This window comes from Tenrec ecaudatus, chromosome 11 (assembly GCF_050624435.1).
Source record: "Tenrec ecaudatus isolate mTenEca1 chromosome 11, mTenEca1.hap1, whole genome shotgun sequence".
NCBI lineage: Eukaryota > Metazoa > Chordata > Mammalia > Afrosoricida > Tenrecidae > Tenrec > Tenrec ecaudatus.
This window is the reverse complement of record NC_134540.1, coordinates 149,086,384-149,109,943: the sequence shown is the minus strand read 5'-3', so window position 1 is coordinate 149,109,943 and position 23,560 is coordinate 149,086,384. Positions and strand designations below refer to the sequence as shown.

The 23,560-nt window shown below is 39.4% G+C and overlaps 1 pseudogene; it reads right to left on the bottom strand.

The window, feature by feature from the left end:
• Positions 1–1,797: 1,797 nt before the first annotated feature.
• On the bottom strand, positions 1,798–3,730 carry LOC142461106 (isoamyl acetate-hydrolyzing esterase 1 homolog pseudogene; annotated as a pseudogene).
• Between the last annotated feature and the right edge of the window lie 19,830 nt (positions 3,731–23,560).

Genomic DNA, 23,560 nt, shown 5'->3' with positions numbered 1-23,560 from the left:
GAAGACAGCTATCAAGGTCAGTGGGCACACGTGAAATTATCGTATATACTTGAGTATAATCCCCCCCTTAATATCAGTTGAGACACCTAATTTCACCACAAAACTGGATTAAAAATATGCTGAAAAACTCAGTTTATACATGAGTATATAGATATATATGCTCCCCCCTCTTAGTTATTATCTTTTTGTTTTCTTTTTATCTTTTTATTCAACCTTCTGTTTATTTTTGTTTTGTCTCCATTATTACTGGTTTTGCCTACCTATATATAGGATAGGTATGGGAAGTAAGCTCAAGGAGAAAGCAATGACCCGATGGTTCTGGAGGGACTTGGGGGGGTGGAAGAGGCACGGGAAGGAGTGGTAAGCAAACAACGCCGCAGGCAGGGGAGCAGCTAAATAATTAAACTTGAAAATGAGGAGGTTGCAGAGATCCTGGAGGTATTGGAGCAACAGCAATCTAGCTCAGAAGAATAACTATGAAGCAGAAGGGCAAGAGTGATGGTTGATCAGGAGGATGGTAGGAAACAGGAAAGATATTGGAAGCAAAGCTATGGATAGAGGTATAAACATAGGTGTGAACTTATTTAAATTTGTTAATTCATAAAAATAGAGGTATTGACATAGGTACATGTATATGGTAATGCATTGAGAAAGTGGACGGACTTTGCACGTCTGCTCAAGCCTTCTTTCAATGCAAGAAAACTTTGTTCTAACAACTTGGCATTCTGTGGTGTTCACCCTCCCAGCACAAAGTGGCTGCTTAAGCAAATGTGATGAAGAAAGTGGATGTGGCCCGGCTATCAAAAGATATAGCATCTGGGTCTTAATGGCTTGATGTTAAATAAGTGGCCATCTAGCAGAGAAGCAACAAATCCACATGGAAGAAGCAATCCAGCCAGTGAGATCATGAGATATTGACATGATCAGGTAAGAGGCATCAGAAGATCCCAAACAAACAAAAAATATATTCTTGAGAATGAAGGGGGTTGAAGCAGAGAGAAAAACCCATCTGTAGACAGAAAGGTCCCAAGGAAGGTGTAAGTAACCATGGTGTGGTATAGCACCGAGGAAACACTCAATATTCCTCTGGTTCCTTGAGGCTTCCTTCCCCCCAGTCCTGTCTTTCATTGCTGGCTAGACTAGAGCATGTACATAGGTGCAGATAAGTGATAAGTGATAAGAGCTCATGATACACGGAAACCCATGAACAGGTATGGGAGTAGTGATACTAGGAGGTAGGGGGAAGGCGGGAAGAGTAAGGGAGGTGTAAGATATGAACATAATAAAAGTGACGGACTGATATCATGGGCTCAAATAGAAAGTAAATGTTTAGAAAATAATGATGGCAACATATGTACAGATATGCTTGATACAATTGATGCATGCATTGTTTTAAGAGCTGTGAGAGCCCTCAAGAAAATGATCTTTTAATTAAAAACAAAACCAATGCTGGACAGACTTGGCCAGTGTACAGAGTTTGCTGACCCCTACTCTATATAATTATGCAATAGATGTACGTCATGTAATCTAATAAATATCCTTGTATTTATAATCTGAAAAAAAAACCACCCCAAAACAGGCACTGAAAAACAAGGACGTTACTTTGAGGAGAAAGGTGCGCCTGCCCCACACAGGATATTTTCTTTCTTTTTTTAAAGCAAGATTCCCTGGAAAAAAAATTCCTAGTGCTTTTATTAATATTGGTGGGAAATACAGAGTCATGAGGGAAACGTGTTTTTTCCTTGGTCCCCTGGGACTGTTGGGTACCAGCAGGTCCTGGTCCTGGGGGCTGGTATCCTAACCTGCCAGTTCTGGGATCGACTCGTGGTCCCCACCTCCCATCAGACTTAGTTCAGGTTTTGCTTCTGTTACATCGCGCCAGTAAGAAAGCAGCAACAGCAGAGGAGAGAACTTCTTCTCCAACAGAGGCCAAAGGTGTGAGAGGAGAAATTCATTCCCCTCTGGTGACAAATGTAGTCCATCTGATAAGTAGAATGATAAATCCTGATTGTTCTCCTGCCTCTGAGTCCACAGGTCAAGTACATCAGTCCCGCAGCCTTGAGCTACTTGTAAACAGGCCTTGGCATATTCACCAGTAACCAAGTTAAACGATTTAATTTGCAAGCTTGTAGGATGCACTCCTTACCCCATGCCTCTCACACGGCCTGATGCGGATCACTCTGTTCTCTGGGATGCCCACAGACTTCAGGTCCTGTACCATCCTCCTGAGATTGTCCAAGTGCTTCTCCAGTAGGATGTGTTGCTTAGGATTCTCATCCTTTAAAGCACTGTCATTGGCACCAAAGAAAACTGTCACTGGTACAGGGTGGTCCAGACCATTACCCTTCCTGAGGCAATGATTTTGGCCCATCTGGTATTGTAGCCTGAAAATCCACGATTCAGAACATCACACTTTCTGGGTGATGGAGTCTCCAAGAGCAACACGCGAGGCCAAAGCAGGGAGCCCGGCAGAAGGTCGCCTCAGAGAGCGCCAAGACAAGACAGTGACTCGGGTTCGCGCCGAGGGCACAGGCCAGATTGGATATTTTTAATGGCCTTTTTGTGCATGTGAAAGTTGGACACTGAATAAAGAAGGCCTAAGGAGAATTGATGCATTCTAAGTACTGTACTGGTGACGAATATTGAGACTACAATGGGCTGCCAAAGGAGTCTGTCTTGGATGAAGTACAGCCAGAATGCTCCTTAGTCGGAAGAATAGTGAGAATTGATTGATTTGACGACATCTAAAAACAAGAACTTTCTTAGCCTAATTGCTATTGTACATATATCCCATCAAAATATTTTTCTTTATTTCAGTCAAGAACTCTAACCATTTTCATTATTTGGTTGGAAATGTCAGCATTATTAATAATTTATGTTCCTTTTTCTTTGTTTAATAAGATATTAAGAGATATTTTTCTTCACACAGATATACAGAACATATTTTCTTTTTAATTTTGGTTCTTATTATATATATGTATATATATTTAGCCCTACTCTCCTTCCTACACCTATTCAGCTTGCACGTCAGTCTATACATCCACTGTCTATTGCTGTATTGTGTATGCAATAATATTTTCCTTTGTTGGCTTTTAGTCTTGTGATTCTCTTAATATCTTCTTTTGCCAAGGTCATTTTTTGCTGAACTTTTTCTTATTGTATACTTTTTACCACTTCAATGATGACATTTAAAATTTCTAATTATTTGGTTAATTAAAAAATATAAGCATGCTTTACCATTATAGCAAGCATATTTTGGGTACTAAAAATAATAAAGTGCATAGGAAACAGAAAGAAGATATTACAAGATGGATAATCTAGTTTAGAACAAATATGATAATATCATATTGATAGTAAGCATATATCATTTGTGCCAGATAAAGATAAGAAAATAACGTGGAAACCCTTACTCTTTAAAATTCTAAACTTTGGTGCCAGATACTGTTAGTATAGTGCTGCTTTGTAAGAAATATGATTAATATGTGGAATATCTTTTAAGTCTAGGAAACTTATTTCAAATATTTGACCTAATTTTTATCTATTGTCATCATAATTTATATTTCTTAACAGTCTCCAAATGTCTGTATGTATTGGAAAATCCTGTAGTTGTTTGGTTCCTCTTTTATTGATGATATGAAGTGACAGATAACACTGGAATGAAAGAATTGTGGAGACTGAATTGTATAATTACAACAGTGTCTGCTTACCAAGCTGATGGGCTTTGTGTCATTTCTGGTTCCGAGTCTAATTACTTTAAAGTTCTCACAATGGGCCAGATTGCAATATGAATTCAGCAAGTTTTTCCAGTTTCCTTGAGAAGCTGGTGATGAAGCCAGTCACATAGAAATTGACTCATTTCCAACTATGAGGGCTAATTGTGATGTGGATGCAAACTGATGTACAGTCAGCCAGTGTCAGGCTAGTCTGAATCATGATTTTTCTCCTTTTAAAGATTATTTCTCTCTTTTTCAGCCCCCTCATTTCCTTGCTCAAGATGTTTCTAGTATCTGGCAATGTTATATAATGGAAGGCAGATAACTTGTGTTTTGATCTTGGCTCTTACCATCTTGTTAAATGACTTTGAATAAGCCAGTGAGCCTTAATTTCCTCATGTATACATCAAAATCACAAACATCTCACAGAATCATGACTCATGACAACCCCATGTGTTACTGGCAGAACTTCACTATGGGGTTTTCATGGTTATTGTCTTCATGAGAGCAGATCGTCAGAGCTGTCTTCTGTGGTGCCATTGTTTGGGTGGGAACTACCAACCTTACAGGTAATAATTGAGCTCCAATGATTTGTACTAGCCAGGGACCTAGAAGTTAAATAGAGGTGGTATGAAATGCTCCATAAAATAGGGTGTATTCAACGGCTGGAGCCAAAGTGGGTGAACAAGTAAATGTGGTGATGAAAGCTGATGGTGCCCGGCTATCAAAAGAGATAGTGACTGGGGTCTTAAAGGCTTGAAGATAAACAAGCGGCCATCTAGCTCAGAAGCAACAAAGTCCACATGGAAGAACACACCAGCCTGTGTGATTGAGTGGTCCCAAAGGGATCAGTTACCAGGCATCAAAGAACAAAAAATCATATCATTGACTGCACACCTCCATGATAGGATCGCTGAAGACAAATGGGTGCATAAGCAAATGTGGTGAAGAAAGCTGATGGTGCCCGGCTATCAAAAGAGATAGTGTCTAGGGTCTTAAAGGCTTGAAGGTGAACAAGCGGCCATCTAGCTCAGAAGCAAATAAGCCCACATGGAAGAAGCACACCGGCCAGTGCGATCACGAGGTGCCCAAGGGACCAGGTATAAGGCATCATGCAAAAAAAAAAAAAGATATAAGTGTGTGTATGTATGTGTATATGTATATATGTATGTGTATATATGTATATATATACCATATTAAATGAAGGGGGAAGTGCAGAGTGGAGACCCAAGGCCCAAGTGTCGGCCAATGGAGATCCCCTCATAGAGGCATTTAGGAGAGGAGATGGGTTAATTAGGGTGCGAGGTAGTACCAATGAAGAACACAGCGTTCCCCCAGATCCTGGATGCTTCCTCTCCCCAACTACCATGATCCGAATTCTACCTTGCAGGGCTGGATAGGACAGAGGCTGTACACTGGTACATATGAGGGCTAGAGGTACAGGGAATCCAGGGTGGATGATACCTTCAGGACCAAGGGTGTGAGGGACGATGCTGGGAGAGTGGAGGGTGAGTGGGTTGGAAAGGGGGAACTGATTACAAGGATCCACATGTGACCTCTTCCCTGGGAGAGGGACAGCAGAGAAGGGGGGGAAGGGAGACTCCGGATAGAGCAAGATATGACAAAATAACGATGTATAAATTATCAAGGGCACATGAGGGAGGGGGAAAAGGGGAGGGAGGGGGGAAAAAAAAGAGGACCTGATGCAAGGGGCTTAAATGGAGAGCAAATGCCTTGAGAATGATTGGGGCAGGGAGTGTATGGATGTGCTTTACACAATTGATGTATATATATGTATGGATTGTGATAAGAGTTGTATGAGTCCCTAATAAAATGTAAAAAAAGAAAAGAGGAGAAAAAAATGATTAGGGCAAAGACTGTACAGATGTGCTTTATACAATTGATGTATGTATATGTATGAACTGTGATAAGAATTGTATGAGCCCCAATAAATTGTTAAAAAAAAAGACAACTTCTCCAACTACAATCAATGAAAGAAACAATCAATAAAAATGAGGAGAAATCCAAAGTGAACCTGAACATTTTGCAGACTAGTAAAAAAAATAGGGTGTATTTTTGACATAAATAGTAATACATTATTCAATTGTTATTTGTTAAAAGTATGGAATCTGGACAAACCCTCTCACTTTGAATTCTCTCTCTATCAATCACTCGCAGTATGACCTTTGGTGAAACATTCAACTGTTCTATGACTTAGTTTACTTATTTAGTAATAGGAATAAAAGTATCATTACATTTGACCATGAAGAGGCTGCTATGCACAGTTCTGACAAGGTCCCATGGACAGGCAGACATTCCTATTAGAGAAATGAGAGAAACTGATGGGAAAGTCAAGTCAGGAAGGGGGATGAGAGCAGACATGTCTCAGAGAAACAAGTGCATGTCTGTGTGTAGAAAAAGGGAAAGCACCAACTTCAAAAATCAACTAACAATACTTTTAAGGACCCTAAGGAGGGAGTGTGACTGGTAATATGCACCTACGAAGCCACATTTGCATGTGTTTCTACACACATCCCGGAGACCCAGGCAAAGTGCAATAGGACACTGGGGCATTGAATCCTGGACCTTCAGGGTACACAGCATGCTCTAAAGGCCATACCAGAGGGATCCTATGTGGAAACTCTACTAGGTGAGCTAGACTCTACTTCAAACACACCTGTAACTTGAGAACTTAAGCCTGAAAAATCATGATGTTTGAAGAAGCAGAAGACAGCTATACCAAGAGTATAGGTGGAAAACCTCAAATGTTGACTTACTGGTACATCAATTCCCTACTTGCTGTTTGAAGATATGTATCATTCTAGCAGACCTGTGATGGGCATTGTCAGTGAATATTATTGTAAATTTTGCCTGACAACCAACTCCCATTGTTAATGTAAATATTGTCCAGTCACATAACGATTGATTTTGTACACGTGAATAATTCAAGCATTGCAATATGTAGTTAGTTTACACTGGTCCAATATCTGTCTCTCAACAGTGTTTTGAAAGTTAGTACTAGGGGCTAATCAATGACACTATTAATGGAAGATACTTAGGTTCCAGGGAGATGATCTATATGATTCACTACCGTAAATTAACAAGAAGGTCTCAAAGGGGAGATAGAGACTATAAAAATACATATCCAGGAATGGATTTGTTGCTCACATAAAATCCTAACTCCCATTTAATAATAATTAACTCCAATAACATGGCTCTGCTCACCCACCTAAAGGAAATATAGAAGATATGGGTGCTATAGCAAAATGTGGTGAAGAAATTAGATGGTGCACAGCTGTCAGAATAGCATCATGGGACTTAAAGACTTGTTTCCCAACAAGTAGCAATCCAAGGGGGATGCCAACTAAGTCCCTATGGAAGAGCGCACCGACATCCCTGCTCCTAGGTCTGCAATTGTATAACCCCAAACCAAAGGAGGGAATAGTATCAGAGCTTAGATTGTGAGATTTTGGTTTGCAGAAGGATATGGATGATAGTGGAAGCCCAAGACCAATATGCATTTGTGAGATCTACATGGGAAATATGCCTCCAGTGAGTTCCCTCTGTCCATAATGGAGGGATGGAATAAACTGGTCACCAGAGTGCACTGGAGAGATGACTATAGGAGATCAAACTGATAAAACTTTGACCTCCTCAAGTTGTAGTACCATCCAATCATTAAATTATTTTCGTTGCTACTCCATAACTGTAATTTTGCTACTGTTATGAACCGGTCAACCCCTGTGAAAGGGTTGTTCGACCCCACAAAGGGGTTGAAACCCACAGGTTGAGAACTACTGCTTAGATCCTTATATAGGGAACTGTTTCATTCCTATTGAGCTAAATATCAACCCACTATTTGTAGAATGACTGACCAATCTTATTGCTGTTTACGTTGATTTATTCCCTCACGGAACCAAAAATGATTAAATTTATTTTCTGGACATTTTCTACTAGCAGGGACTTGTTTCTTCCTTGGGGAACCGTAACTAATGTCTTCAAAGAACCAGAGCAACTTTAACATGGGTATCTGTTGACAACTTCTCAGGCTTTAGGGGAAAATCTCTCAAGGATTTTGTTTTTGTTTTTCTTCCCTCACAAAACAAGGCCACATGAAGAATCACATTTCACCACAGTGCCTCAGTCACTTTCATATTAAAAATCTTTTTTTTTTTTGCCATGCAGGCAAATGATACTGACCCATCAAATTCAAAGTGTTCAAAATTAAATTGGTATTTTCATTGAATTACTAACCTGTAACTGTTTGTTAAACTATGTGAAAATATATATTTTATCATATAAACCTTATATCAACTTTTTAAGTGGAGAATCTTTCCCATTTGCATCCTCTTCTGCAACCCAATGACCACACACTATGTTCCAAGTCTTCATAGTTTCTCCTATAGTCTTCTTATGAAATTTCTGCTCTTCCAATACTTTCTCTATAATTATGTCAGGATAAACTTATTTTATTAAAAGATAATTTTATTGGGGACTTTTATAACGATCCATATATCAAGCATATTTGTACATATGTTGCCATCATTCTTTTCTAGACATTTACTTTCTATTGAACGCTTGGTATCAGCTCCTCTTTTTCCCTCCCTCCTCCCCCACCCTTGTGACCCCTTGATAAATGATAAATTATTATTATTTTTATATCTTACACTGACCGCTGTCTCCCTTCCCCCATGGTTTCTATTGTTCTTCCCCCTGGAGGGGCGTGTGGGTGCTTAAGTGTCGATCATTGAGATAGGTTCCCCCTTCCTCCCATCCTTTCCCCACCTTCACACTACCCTTTCGGTATTGCTATACCCATTCCTGTTCCTGGTTTTCTCATGTTATGGACTCTTGTTTTAGTCTAGGTAACCAGAAAAACAAATCCACAGAAACTCATAATTATATAAGAGAGGGTTTTATATAAATGGTAAGTATACATTAATAAAGCATCCCAACCCAGTGCTGTCAAAGCCCACAAGTCCAACATTAACCCATATGTTCGACACCAATCTACAAAATCCTCCTCAATCTCACAAAACACACGTAATGATAGCGACTGCAGGAAGAAAGCTGAATCAGTGAGCGTGTAAGCATCTCAGCGCTGGCAGGGGTCTCCATGCGGCTATTCCAGCACCCCTTGCTGCATTAGGGTAGGTCCACTGTGGCTTATCCTCAGGGATGTCTCACAGGAAGTGAGCCTTGCAAGCTGAAGCAGGGAATTGGCTAAGACAGCTGCACCCTGGTCCGACCATCAGAGAGCAAGAGACCCGAGAACTAGAAAGGCAAGGCTCACAGAGCCATTTATTTCTCTGCCCTTCAATTAATCCCACATGTGTTTATTGGCCAGGTTGGCACAATAAATCTTAACTATCTCAACTCTCATCTCTTATCTGTACCTGTGTACGTGTCCAAGTCTAGTCCGAAGTGAGAGGCAGCACTGGGGTCATGATAGTGAGAGATGAGAAAACTTCAAGTGACCAGAGGAATATTGTGTGTTCCATCAGTGCTTTACTGTACACTGGTTGACTCATCCCTTTCCTGTGACCCCTCTGTGGGCTGATGTCCCATTGTCTACAGATGGTCTTTGGTTCTATGCTCCAAACCCCCTCGTTCTCAACAATATTGTTTGTTTGTTATGGGTCTTCTGATGTCAGTTACCCAGTCCCAATGACACCATGATCACACTGGCTAGTGTGCTTCATCCATGTGGGCTTGTTGCTTCTCAGGTAGATGGCCACTTCACGCCTTTAAGACCCTAGATGCTATATCTTTCGATAGCCAGGAACCATCCACTTTCTTCACCACATTTGCTTATGCACCCATTTTGTCTTCAGCACTCTTGCTGGGAGGGTGAGTATCACAGAATGCCACTGTGAGAGGTCAGGAGAAGAGGCCAGAAGTCCATCCACTACCTTAGTCTTTTGCCACATAAATATATGTACATAGGCCGATACATCTATTTTTTAAAGATTTTATTTTATCGGGGCCTCTTACAGCTCTTATCACAATCCATACATATATCCATTGTGTCAAACACCTCTGTACATATGTTGTCATCATCTTTTCCAAAACTTTTTCTTTCTACTTGAGCCCTTAGTATCAGCTTCTCATTCTCCCTTCCTTCCCTCTCTCCCTCCCCCATATCCCCTTGATAATTTAGAAATTATTCTTTTATTTGTTCATACCTTACACCGACCACCATCTGCTTTCACCCACTTTCCTGCTGTTCCTCCCTCTGGAGGGGGGGGGCATATGCCAATGGTTGTGATCGGTTACCCCTTACTCATCCTTCCCTTCCCTTCCCTTCCCTTCCCTTCCCTTCCCTTCCCTTCCCTTCCCTTCCCTTCCCTTCCCTTCCTAGTATCGCTGCTCCCCTTAGTGGTCCTGAGGAGTTTACCTGTTTTGGATTCCCTGTGTTGTGAGCTCTTTTCTGTACTAGTGCTCTGGTCTAGCTGGATTTGTAAGCTAGAATTGAGATCATGATGGTGGGGGTGGGGGGAGCATGAAAGAACTAGAGGAAGGTTGTGTATTTCATTGGTGCTATACTGCACCCTGTCTGGCTCGTCTCTTCCTTGTGACTCTACTGACAAGGGTGTCCAATTGACTACTGATGGGCTTCGGGTGTCCACTCTGCCTTTCCCCTCATTCCCATTAAGATGATTTTTTGTTTGCTTGTTTTGTTTTGGGTGTTTGATGCCTGGTACCTGATCCCACCGACACCTCATGATCACACAGACTGGTGTGCTTCTACCATGTGGGCTATGTTCCTTCTCAGCTAGATGGCCACTTGTTTATATTCAGGCTTTTAACACCCAAGATGCTATATCTTTTGATACCTGGGCACCATCAGCTTTCTTCACCACACTTTCTTATGCTCCCTTTCAAAAATAATTTTATTGGGGGCTCGTACAATTCTTATCACAATCCATGCATCAATCCATTGTGTCAACCACATTTGTACATGTGTTGCCATCATCATTCTCAAAACATTTACTTTCTTCTTCAGCCTTTAATATCAGCAAATCATTTCCCCTCTCCCTACCCACTCCCCCCTCACTCATGAACCCTTCATAATTCATAAATTATTATTATTTTGTCATATCTTACACTGCCTGACATCTCATCTCCCTTCACCCACTTTTCTGTTGTCCATCCCCCAGGGAGGAGGTAATATGTGGATTCTTGTAATCAGTTCCCACTTTCCACCCTACCTTCCCTCTCCTCTCCAGGTATTGCCACTCTCACTACTGGTCCTGAAGGGGTCATCTGTCCTGGATTTCCTGTGTTCCCAGTTCCTATCTGTACCAATGTATATCCTCTGGTCCAGACAGATTTGTAAGGTAGAATTGGGATCATGATAGTGAGGGGAGGAAGCATTTAAGAACTAGAGGAAAGTTGTATGCTTCATTGTTGCTACACTACACCCTGACTATCTTGTCTCCTCTTTGCGAGCCTTCTGAAAGATGATGTCCAGTTGTCTACAGATGGGCTTTGGGTCCCGACTCTGTACTGCCCCTCATTCTCAATGATATGATTTTTTGTTTTTTGATGCCTTATACCTGATCCTTTTGACACCTCATGATCACACAAGCTGGTGTGCTTCTTCCACGGGGGTTTTGTTGCTTCTGAACTGGATGGCTTCTTGTTTATCTTCAAGCCTTTATGACTCCAGATGGTATATTTTTTGATAGTCGGGAACTATCAGCTTTCTTCACCACATTTGTTTATGCACACATTTGTTTTCAGTGATCATATCAGGAAAGTGGGCACCTACTGATATGATTTTTTGTTTTTTGATGTCTGATACCTGGTCCCTTCTACACCTCGCGGTCACACAGGCTGGTGTGCTTCTTCCATGTGGGCTTTGATGCTTATGAGCTAGATGGCTGCTTGTTTATCAACAAGCCTTTAAGACCCTAGGTGCTATATCTTTTGATAGCCAGGCACCATCAGCTTTCTTCACTACATTTGCTTATGCACACATTTGTCTTCAGCAATCATGTTGGGAAGGCGTATGCACCTAATTTTTCTTCAGCGATGGATCCAGGGAAGGTGAACATCACCATAGTAGAACAAATTGTTCTTGCATTAAGGGAGTACTTGAGTGGAGGCCCAATGTCCATAAACTGCCATAACACTTTATAAATAAATACATTATATATAAATGCATTTACATATATACATTCCTGTATTTAGACCTCTATAAATGGCCTTTGTCTTCAAGTTATTTCCTCTATTTCCTTTTACTTTCCTCCTGTCCCGCTATCATGTTTCTCCTTCAATTGGGCTTTGGTAATTCCTCTCGGATGCATTGTCCTTGATTGAGCCCCCACCAAGCAACCTATGCCCTCCTCTCCATCAATTTTAGATAATTTTTTCTCCCCTTGTCCCTGGGTTTTCTGGCATCCCCTCCTTTTCACCGACCTCTTCCTCACCCCTAACTGCCCAGAAACATGGGCCCATTGTTCTCTCCTCTGGATTGTTCATCTCGTCTATCTTGTCCAGATAAACATGCATAGATAATAATATGTGCAAAATCAAAGCAAACCAAAACATAACAAAAAACAAAAAAGAAATCAACAACAGCTAATACAAAATCAAAAAAAGAGAAAAAGAATAAACCCTCTATTTTAATGAATTTATGTATTTATATATGTACACACCTATGTTAATACCTCTATCCATAGCTTTGCTTCCTAGATCATTCCTCTGTTTCCTTTCACCCTTCTCCTGCCTCACCCAGGATAAATTTTTGATACACACACTATTATATGACTGTAGGTCAAATTCTAAAATCTTTACCATGTCTTGGTTCATCCATCAACTCCTCTCTCACTAGTTTACACCTTTATCCTTCCCCATTGTCTACTCCTCCTCCTATGCTCTTATCATAATGAACAAATTCCATTCCCACTTCAGTGACACTTTCTCCATTTCCCATGGCTTTGCATATTACACACCCTACTGAAAACTCTTCCTACACTCCTTTCTACCTTTTTCATGCACAAATTTTGGGTAGATAAATTTCTTTTTCCAGAATGCTCAGCTGATGTGCATCACCTCCTATATGAATTCTTCTTCAATTCACCCTGGCTGTATTGACACATTTGCTTGCTTCAATATAAGTTATAGGGGGAAAAATCTCCCAGTTAGTTTTAAAAAATTCATTCTTTTGTCGAATTATAGCATGTGTGCATACATCTACCACAGTGCTTTCATCATACTTTCTGTTTAGTTGTCCATGCTCCATTTTAGAATATTAACTTCTATAAAGAATGAGTCTATTTTAAATTTCCCTCTTTGTAACCGTACTCTCTGGAGCATAGACATAGCACAGTGTTGCTGAAGGCACACATGAAGTAAGTTATAAATAGTTGCTGCATAACTGTGCAAAATGAGAGCAACATTGGTTTTCATCTCTTTTCTCATGTGATTGCCTTCAGAAGACAGGTTTTTTACCCCTTCCCCTGGAGGATAATCAGTCTTAGTATTTCTCTTGAATTTTCTCTCGTTCCTTCTTTGAATCTTGTGACTCCTTCTTACTCTTCTTAGAATTCATGAATTCCTACAAATTGCTGGTCAATAGAAACCACTTCAGGCCATAGACCTCTTAACCTGTAGAAGAGTCTGAAAAAGAATGGAGTGGATTGTGTCTCATTTCTGCCCTTAAAAGCTTGCCTGTCTGTAGTTGAAGTATTTGACAGCATGAACTTCCCAAGAGTCCCAGTGGGAAAGCACCCCAGAGAAAGGCCACGGTGGATACATTGAACCTACTGCCTCCCCTGGGGTTTGCTCCCTATTCAAAGTCCCAACTTGAATCTCTATCCAGCTTGCTGGAGAGCTTCAATTCTTGTTCACAGGCAGGAGTTTGTTCCTTGGATTCAATTGGCTCTTCCCATAATTTTATTATTCCTAAATACAGAGTAGGGGAATGAGTTTGTTTGTTTTTAAGTTATATGCTATTTTAAAGTTTTCTGATGTGATATCTTTCATGAATATATGAATGGAACAAAGTAACAATGATATTATTCTTCCCTAACATTCTAGAGATTAAAGTTTTTCAGTATTTCCATAAGTAAAATAGTAGGTAGCGTTATTTGCCTAGCTACTGGATCTAGTTTATTTAGAAAGCGAATCACATTTCCAAAGGGAATCACTCCCATTTTCATTTCGAAGAAGAGCAGGGAAGTAAAGTCTAACCTCGTGTAGAGAATGGAAATATTTTCCTAAGTGCAAAGCCTTATTATCATTGTGCAAAGGCTTTGCTTTCTTTTCTACTTTACAAAATAACCACCTAGTCCTTCGGTGGAACTTTTCTTTTGCCTAAAAATGTTCTTATCACTCAAGTAAGAAATATATTTCTTACTAGAGTTGGACAAAATAATTTAGTTTTTCCACAGAGGAAGACAGTGATAGGGATTTACTTCTGCATGGTTCATGGTTAATCTAGATATCTAAAAACTGTAATGCTTAAAACAAACAAACCCTATACAGATATTAGTGCAGAATGGTTGGACAAAATTTTTAACCTTTAAAGTTAAGTGTAACTTTAGTTAGTGTACCACTCTGCATTTACATCATTCCATCTATGTAATATGCCACTGTGTTTCCATGTCTTAGAAGAGAGGGTTGAAAATAATAGTTGCCTAGATGCTTCTCCCACCCTCCTTCCCCTTATTAAGAAAAAGTGGGTTATTTCAATATTAAGTTAAGTAGAACTTACATGATAAAAGAAGTCACCTACTTTCCCTCTAGTACCTTCTGGAAGAAACCCAAAAGGATTTAGAGATACACCGTTTCTTTTATCACAGAGGGAACAAACTCAGATACAAAATTAATTTTACATAGTGACGGTGATAAAAGTGTGATATTTCTTACACATCAAAGTTAGTGTGTGAATTGTGAATTTATTTTGCATTTACTAACTGCAAGCTTCTTAACCATTCTAGGCCTCCTGTTCTCATTTGTAAACGAGCAGGTGAGGGGTAGAATGTCATTAAGAATTACCCCTAAGGAGAAGATGAGTCAGTAGTCAGGGTACCATGTAGCACCGATGAAGAATACAGGTATCCTCTAGTTCCTAAATCCCCCCATCCCCCACGATCATGATACGAATTCTACCTTGCAAGTCTGGATAGAGCAGAGGATGTACACCAGTGCAGATAGGAGCGGGAGGAACAGGGAATCCAGGGCGGATGATACCTTCAGGACCAGAGGTGTGAGTGGCGATACTGGGAGGGTAGAGAGAGAGGAGGTTGGAAAGAGGGAACCAATTACAAGGATCTACATGTGACCTACTCCCTGGGGGATGGACAACAGAAAAGAGGGAGAAGGGAGACGTCAGACAGGGGAAGATATGACAAAATAATAATTTATAAATTATCAAGGGCTCATGAGGGAGGGGTTAGTGGGGAGGGAGGGGGAAAAAGAGGAGCCGATGCAAAGGGTTTAAGTGGAGAGCAAATGCTTTGAAAATTACGAGGCCAATGAATGTACAGATGTGCTTTACACAATTGATGTATGTATGGATTGTGATAAGAGTTGTATGAGCCCCTAATAAAAGGTTTAAAATAAACAAACAGATAAATAAATACATAAATAAAAAGAATCACCCCTAAGAAAAGGGACATTAAAGAGATAGAAAATAAAGCACAGACTAATGGCAATCCGGAGAGATTCTGAAACTTGTTCTTGAACACAGAGTAGCTAAAGCTACTCTATGATATAAGTGAACTGAAAAGAACATTTCAAAGGGCAGCTTCAGAAGGAAAAGTAAAGCATTATAACCAAATGTCCAAAGACCTGGAGTTAGAAGGCCAAAAGTGAAGAACAATCAGAAAGAATGAAGACAAAATTGAAACCTTGAGTTGCAATAATAAAGGAATCTATTAAATATGGAATGAAGCAGGAAGCATCACACAACATAACAGTTAATACAACTTTTATTCACATTTATTTATTAATCACTACAGCCAATGGTGAAGCAACTGAAAAATTTGATCCTCTGTTTCACATTAAAATTAATCAAATATGCATAAAAATTAATTGTGATTAAAATGCAAAAATTTGAAACTAAATGCAAGGACCATTAGTTGGAAAATATAGTGTTGGTGATAGAAATGATGTTGGAGATAACTTGATAGAATATTGTAAGATCAATGATGACATCATAGCAAATATATTTTTTCAAAAACATAAATAGCGAATAGCCACTTGTACCTTGCTGGACAGAATACACAGAAATCAAATTGATTACCACCATGGGAAGACAATGGAAAAGAGAAATATCTACCAAAATAAGGCCAGGAACTGTGGAGCAGAATATCAATTACTCATGTGCCAGTTCAGAGTGAAGTTGAAGTAATTTCAAACTAAGTTTGCAAGAGTCAAAATATAACCTTGAAAATTGTTCAGCTAAATTTACAAAGACCATCTCAATAAAATATTTGATGCTTTGAGCACTAATGACCTAAATCAGATGGGTTATGAGATGACATCAAGAACATGTTATATTAATACAGTAAAAGATCATTAAAATGACTGAGAAACAACAACAACAAAACACCAGAGTGACTGTCAGAAGACTCTCTGGAACTTGCTCTCGAAAGCGTTGTTGTTAGTTGTCATCCAGTCAGTTCCAACTCACAGTGTGATCCTATATAAAACAGAATGAAACACAGCTGAGTTCTGGGCCATCCTCACAACTGGTTCCATATTTAGCCACTGTTGCAACCACCATGTCCATCCATCTTGTCAAGGGCCTCCATTTTTTTCATTGCCCCTCTGCTTTACCAAGCATGATGTCCTTCTCTATGGACTCATCTCTCCTGATGACATCCCCGAAGTATGTGAAATGAAATTTCGCGGTCCTAGCCTCTATGGATCATTCTGTCTATACTTCTTCCAAGACACATCTGTCTTGGCAAGTCCTTGTTACTTCCAATATTCACTGTAGTTTAAATACAGTTTTTCTTTAGTTTCCTTTATTTAATGTCCAATTTTCACATGCATATGAGGCAATTGAAAATATCATTACTTGGTTCAGCTGCACTTTAGTTGTCAAAGTATCATTTTTGCCTTTCAATACTTTCAAGATTTAGGTAATGCAATGTGTCATTTGATCTCTTGACTACTATATCCATAAGCATTGATTGTGGACCTATGCAAGATGGAATCTGTGGCAACTTCAATCTTCCCTCCATTCATCATGAGGATTTTGTTCTTTTTGACTTGAGTTGTAATCCATACAGAAGGCTACAAACCTTGATCTTCACCAAGTACTTCAAGTTCTCCTTACCTCCAGCAAGCAAGGTTATATCATCTGCATTTTGCAGGCTCTCTGAGGTAGTTCGTTTATTGTTCCAACCTGTGGGGTTAATTGAAGGGCAGAGGGATAAATGGCTCAGTGAGCCTCACCTTTCAAGTTTTCGGGTCTCCTGCTTTTTGTAATGGTCAGACCAGGGTGCAGCTGCCCTAGCCAATTCCCTTCTTCAGCTGGTAAGCCCCACTTCCTTCAAGATATTCCTGAGGAGAGGCCATATGGACCTAACCCCATTCAGCCCTGGGTGCTGGAGCAGCCATGTGGAGACCCCTGCCAGCGCTGAGATGCTTAAATGTTCACTGGTTTAGCTTTCCTTCTGCAGTCAGCATCATAGTGTGTGCTTTGTGAGATGGCGGAGGATTCTGTGTATTGGTGTTGGACATATGGGTTAATGGGTTAAAGTTGGACTTGTGGGTTTGGGCAGCACTGGGTTGGGATGTTTTCTGGATGTGCACTTAACCTCTCTTATAATGAGTTTCTGTGGATTTGTTTCTCTGAAGTACCCAGAGTAACACATTGTCAATAAGACTTCCTCTAATCCCGATGCCACAATCCTATTCATATAATCCTGCCTCTCTGATCATTTGCTCAGCATACAGATTGGATAAGTATAATGAGAGGATACAACCCTGTTGCATATGTTTCCTGATTTTAAACCATGTAACAAAGTTCCCACACCGCCTTTTGATCCATGTGCAAGTTTTACATGAATACAATGAAATGTTCTGAAGTCATCATAATTCTCAAAACCATCACAGTTTGCTATGATCCACAAAGTTGAAATTCTTTGTATGGTTAATGAAACACATTGAACATCTTTTTGATATTCTCTGCTTTCAGCGCAGATCCGTCTGACATCAGCAATGATATCCCTTGTTCCGCGTCCTCTTCTGAATTCAGCCTGAACACGTGGCAGCGCCTTTACATACATCTTGTATTAAGATGCACCAGAGCTGTAGTTGGATGGTCCTCAGCAAAAAGTTAGTTACATGTGATAGTAATGATATTGTTATTTAATGTGAGCATTTTATTTGTTCACCTTTCCTTGGATTGGTTGCAGCTATGTTTCTCTTCCAGGCCAAGTAGTGTTCTTTCAAATTTCCTCGATAGTCTGATCAGTGAGGGCTTCATGTTCATTTAGTATTCCATCAATCCCTGGAGACTTATTTTTGGCTAATGCTTTCAGTTCAGCTTGAACTTCTCCCTTCAACACCATTAGTTCTTGCTCATATGCTACCCCCGAAATAGTGAAATGTCATTCTTTTTGATACAGTAGCTTCTGTATTCTTTCCATCTTCTTTTGGTGTTTGCTACATCTTTCAATATTTTGCTCTTAGAATCTTTCAACATTATTACATGAGGCTTGAATTTTTTTCTTTAGTTCTTTCATTTTAAATATGCTGTGTGTTCTTCTTGTTTGGTTTTCTAACTCTAGGTCTTTCTTAACATATTTCATTATCATATTTGACTTTGTCTTCTCAAGTTGCTCTTTGAAATGTCCTGTTCAGTTTGTTTTTACTTCATCACCACATCCATTTGCCTTAGTTATGCTAACATTAAGAGGAAGCAACAGAATATTTTCTGACATCCATGCTGAATATTTCTTTCCTGTCTTTAAAATGACTTTTTGCTTTCTTCATGAATGATGTTCTTGATGTCCTCCCACAGTTTATCAAATCTTCTGTCATTAGTGGGTAAGACATCAAATCTGTTCTTGAAATACAGGTGTAATATACTCAAGGTGGTATTTTGGCACTTAAGTACTTATTTTAATTTTCTTCAATTTCATCCTAAACTTACATATTAGCCATTGATGGTCTGGTGCATAGTCAGCCTGGTTGTATCTGCTGATATTGAGTTTCTGGGTCATCTCTTCTCACAGATCTAGTCTATTTGATATCTATGCATTGAATCTGTAGAAATCTATTTGTTTAGTTTGTGTTGTTAAAAAATGGTAGAATTTTTGTGTTGTTAAAAATGGTAAAATTCTTCAGTTTCTGCATTAATGGTTTGTGCATAAATTTTAACCCCTGTTGTGTTGATTTGAAGTCCTTGTGTGTGGATAGACATTATCCTATCGTAGACAGCTTTGTACTTTCCAATAAATCTTGAAATGTCCTTTTTTATGATGCCATTATTCCTGGCATAGTAAACCATATTATTTTTTATTCAATACCAGTTTATTTCAGCTTACTATTGCCTTGAATACTCATTTTTGTGTATTCGAGCCCATTGTTGTAGCCTTTGTTCCAGTCCTCATTCTTGAGGATCTTCCTCATTTCTGCTGACCCTGCATTACTAAGCATGGTTGCTTCTCTAACCTGGTCCCTCCTGTTAACAAGTCCAAAGTACCAGAGGTCAAGTCTCACTATCCTTGCTTCTAAAGTGAATTCTGGCTATATTTCTTTCAAGATAGATGTGTTCCTTCTTCTATTTATCCACGATATATTCAATATTATTTATCAGCACCATACCTCAAATCCAACAAGTATTCCTTAATTATTGTAGAGCTTTCATGTGAATGTGAGGTGACTGGAAATACCATGGCTTGGGCCAGGTACACCTTGTACCTTAGTCCTCAAACTGACATTGTTGCTTTTTGTTTGTTTGTTTCTTTGTTTTTTAACACTTTAAAGAGGTTTTGTGTAGCAGATACACTTGTTGAAATTTATTTTAAAAACATGAATATGCCAACATAGAATTTTAATTATTATGCTTACCACATACTTGAAATGTCACAAAATATCAGGATTATATGAAGTAAACAATTGACAGAATCTTTAGGGAATACATCTTTTCTAGTATAAAGACACATGCTCCCATTCTTTAATCAATTCTAATGGATAACAATATAATCACATTTTGTAAATTCAATTTTCTAACTTTCTATCCTCTGGGGAGTGACTTTAAAATTACTTTTACTTTGGAATTAGTCTGTTACCACTTACTTCTTTGTGCCTTAAAGGAGATTTTTCTAATAAACGGTCCAAAGTGTGCGAGTAATAGATTAAATGTGCTTGGAATGATTCACTCTGCCTGAAAATTCATTGGTATTGTCTTGTGTAGATGAGAGTGTCCTCAATCTGGGAGAAACTTCATTCATCTATCCCAGTGGTCTGTACATATATTTTTTCATATATGTCATAAGATGAAAAAGTATGAGAAGAATATAAAATTAATAAAAATCCTTATTTACTTCTGGCTAATGGTTGTGACCACCATTCATCTGTTATGTTGTCATATTGTGATGGCTAGCATGCTGCTGTGCTGTGGGAAGCTATGATGCTGGGATATAAAATATCATCAGAGTCACCCATGGTAGACAGTTTTATCATAGGCATTATTGAGCTGAAATGGTCTGGCACACTGGCCTGTTAGACGCTGGCAATTATATAGTTTACGGCACTGTACTGATAATGACAAATTCAAGAGGAACTATATAATATTTACCATTAGAAAAAAATCAAGATCTACTTTGAATTATAATACTGCCTCTGACAGGAAAATATGAACACACTGACCAAAAAGACAAATTAATAAACTATTACTCAAATTTATCCACCAGTCACTAAACCCGATGATGAAGGAAATGAAAATTGCCACAGCTGAAATTGATCAAATACGCCATCCACATGCACTGGAAAATATGGGGTGAACACTTCATTAAATTTCGGTGAGCTAAAAGAAAAAATGTCCACAAGATGATTGGATAAAAAAAATTTAAACCACCAAATGCCTCACGACATGAATGGACAAGAGAACATTATCCAAGATGGCTAGTCAACCACAAAAGAACAAATATTATTTAAGACTGCTACTCCAAGAATAAAAACCAAGACAAAGACTTTCATACCAAATGGAACAGACTTCGGGGGCTCCCAAGGGAGGAGAGACAAAGGTGGGAAGATAAAGCAATGACAACTAGAGAGTTGGCAGGTATAGACTTGGGTGCAAGTCCATATGAGGCAAAAGAGAAATCTCAGGGACTGAGGTGAAGATAGGATAATATATGGGGGTAGAGATCAATGAATGCAGAGTTGATGGCCTAAAATGTAAACCCTCATCTAATTCTCAGTAAAATTCCATTTTAAAAAGTACAGTCATGATTAATAATCACAAGGGTTGATTCTTCTCAATTGCTGAAATGATGAGAAAAAAATACATGCCATTACTTTTCATGCTGGTAGTGCTCCCGCAAGCAGGGGGGACTTTCCAAAAATCGGCTGCAGCTACTGTAAGAAGTGTGGCAAGCACGAGCCCCACAAAGTGGCCCAGTACACGAAGGACAGATTCTCTGTGTGCCCAGGGAAAGCAATAATATGACAGGAAACAGAGTGGCTATGAGGGGCTGACTAAGACAGTTTTCCAGAAGAAGCTAAAACTGCAAAGATTGTGTTGAGACTTGAATGTGTTGAGCCCAACTAATGTCAACTAAGAGCAGAATACTCAACTAATATCAGAATAGTCAGCTAATGTTGACTATTAAGAGATGCAAGCCTTTTGAACATGGAGGAGATAACAAGAGAAAGGGCCAGGTGATCCAAGTTTCATCACATTTTATTGGCAAAACAATAAAATTTTAATGTTACATTTATATATATATAATGTATGCCAATGATTCTAATCAATGAAAGAAAGACATGCAGAAAATATATTTAGAACAAATAGGAACACATAAAAACAATATTTGAGTACAGCATTAACATTATATTTATAAACAATATTTTATGGGTAGTTATAGAAGTATATTTTAAAATCTGAATGAATGTTAGCATTCAACCTCTCTGTAAAAATATAAAATATCAAAAGTAATTTGAGAAAATTGCAAATCTAGTGCCATAAAAAGGACATGAAGATGCCATCTGAGATCTAATTTCACACAAGGGGTGTGCTAGGCCAGATTGACTAGAGAAACAAATTCAATGACACTCATAAATGTGTAAGAAAGAACTTTATATCCAGAAAACTTCCCAGCTCAAGTCCATATGTTTTCAGACTCCCACAGCCACATGCAATGATGCTGAATGCAGGGAGATCCCAGGCTGTGGATACAAAGTCGTGTGGATCCAAGGTCGGTGGAAAACCTTGGAGGGCTCCAGCATCTCTCAGGGTGGCCAGCATGCAGGAAAGTCAAAGAAGAGAGAGAAAGGGAGGCTCCCTGGGCTCTCCTTATGAGAAGTTCATGCCCACAAGGAGGTACCATCAGGCTGTGTCCTGATAGATAGCTTGGAGACCACCCCTACATTTTTATATCTTCAAGTTGACTTGAAATTATGTAACTGCCACAAGGGAGAAGGAGAAGCAAACTCAGTATCAGCTCCAGGCCTAGTTATATTAGGCAAAAGACATATCCCCGTTCTTTAATCTTCTGATTAATTTTGACACCAACCATTCTTCCCACGGCACTATTTCTGTGGAGTTCCGCCATTCATTGCAATGCCACAGAAAACTCGGAAATCACTCACATTTAGGAGCTTTACTAGGTTAGTTACTGGAACCAAAACTCAAAATCATTACCATCGAGTCAATGTGGACTCACAGTCAACCCCCTGTGGGTTCCTGAGACTATTTATGGGAGCAGAAATCCCAGTCTGGTGGTTTTGAATTGCCAGCCATGCGGATCACAGCCCACTTCTTAACCACTGCACTCCCAGAGCTCCTGTGGGTAGTGAACCAGTTACAATTCAGAATCAGAAATGCTCAAGACACAATTCTGCAGTCATTCCAGCCTCTTTCTGGTCATGGTGGTAGGCCTCTGTGGTCCTTGCCTTCTCAGTGATGCAGATTCTTGGACTCTGTCCTACTCACACAATATTACAACACTCTTTTGGGGTTGCTGATAAATGCCCAAAGGCACTTCATTATTCTATAAGCCTTAGCCTCAAGGCGCTAGGCTCTAGCTCCATGGGTCATCACACCTGGCTTTACCATGTAGGTGCCTGCAAACAAGCCTTGTACCCAAAGGCACTCAGATCTACCCAGTTGGTGGGCTAGGAAACCCACTCGTCTGTCTTGGACTTTGGTTTTTGGCACTGCTGCTGCCTCTCCTCTGCAGCTTCTCTGTTGTAACCCCTTTCTGTCTTTGGATTGAAGAAGTTCATTGGGTAGGGATGTTTGGACCAAAGGATACACACTATTCTTAGTTTCTCTTAATGATCATAAAGTCCCTCCTCCCTGCTTCTGAGATGACTCATTTTATAATCAGCAAGATGGCAAAATGGAACATTCTCCTCATTAGATTTCCATGTTTTTAGGATCATACATAACCATTTTATTTATCACTCAGAACTGAACAATAGCATCCCATTAGCATCTTACCATACCTCCTCTTACTTAGACCCATCATAAAAAAGAAGAAATGCATGCAATCAGCATGTTCCCACGCAGTCATTTGGTGGGAGTAACAAAGACTATGCCGAAAGAGCCATATCAAGGAAATCACTGAACCACGACAGGGTAACAACTCCTAATATAATAAAAGAGTTCGATCTTCTCAAGGTTAACATTTTAATTAAAAACACTAACT